A 754-nucleotide genomic window follows, 5' to 3' on the forward strand; every position below is an offset into this window, starting at 1 on the left:
TTTTTCTTTTTTACTTATGTGGTGCTGAGGAATCGAACCCAGGGCCTCATGCATGCAAGGCAAGCGCTCTACCACTGAGCCACCTTCCCAGCCCCGAGTCCTGGGATTCTTATCTCCAATTATAACCACCAGGAAACTGGAAGTGCAATACTCTAAGTACATCAGAATATTCACCTCTAATCCATTAACCTTTTTTTTTGGTTGGTCGTGGGGCTTGAACTCTGGGCTTGGGCGCTCTTCAGGTCAAGGTGAGTGCTCTACCGCTTGAGCCACAGCGCCACTTCCTCCATTAACCTTTAATATCCAGCAAACTCTAGTCATACAATGACTCAGCTTAAATACCTATGACACTGCTTAACAGAAGTGATCACTGTTGTTTGCTTGCTTGCTTGCTTTTTGGTCAGTAGTGGGGCCTGAACACTGAGCTTGGGCGCTGTCCCTCAGCTCTTCAGCTCAAGGCTAGTGCTCTACCACTTGAGCCACAGCGCCGCTTCTGGCTTTTTCTGCTTATGTGGTGCTGAGGAATGAAACCCAGGGCCTCATGTATGCAAGGCAAGCACTCTACCACTGAGCCACCTTCCCAGCCCCAAGTTTTTTTCTCATATAACTTATGTAACTACTGTAACATTTATTTTATTTATTTTTTTTGTCCGGTCGTAGGGCCTGAACTCTGGGCCTGGGCGCTGCCCCTCAGCTCTTCAGCTCAAGGCTAGCGCTCTACCACTTGAGCCACAGCGCCACTTCCGGCTTTTTT

At 48.4% G+C, this 754-nt stretch overlaps 1 protein-coding gene and 1 long non-coding RNA gene across 2 annotated transcripts in view; one reads left to right on the forward strand and one right to left on the reverse strand.

The window, feature by feature from the left end:
* Positions 1–754, forward strand: part of LOC105986693 — a 23,636-nt gene that overhangs the window by 21,749 nt on the left and 1,133 nt on the right. The gene's annotated exons all lie outside the window — the stretch shown is intronic.
* Positions 1–754, reverse strand: part of Mgea5 (meningioma expressed antigen 5 (hyaluronidase)) — a 36,837-nt gene that overhangs the window by 18,322 nt on the left and 17,761 nt on the right. The gene's annotated exons all lie outside the window — the stretch shown is intronic.

This window comes from Dipodomys ordii, unplaced genomic scaffold, assembly GCF_000151885.1.
Source record: "Dipodomys ordii isolate 6190 unplaced genomic scaffold, Dord_2.0 Scaffold36, whole genome shotgun sequence".
NCBI lineage: Eukaryota > Metazoa > Chordata > Mammalia > Rodentia > Heteromyidae > Dipodomys > Dipodomys ordii.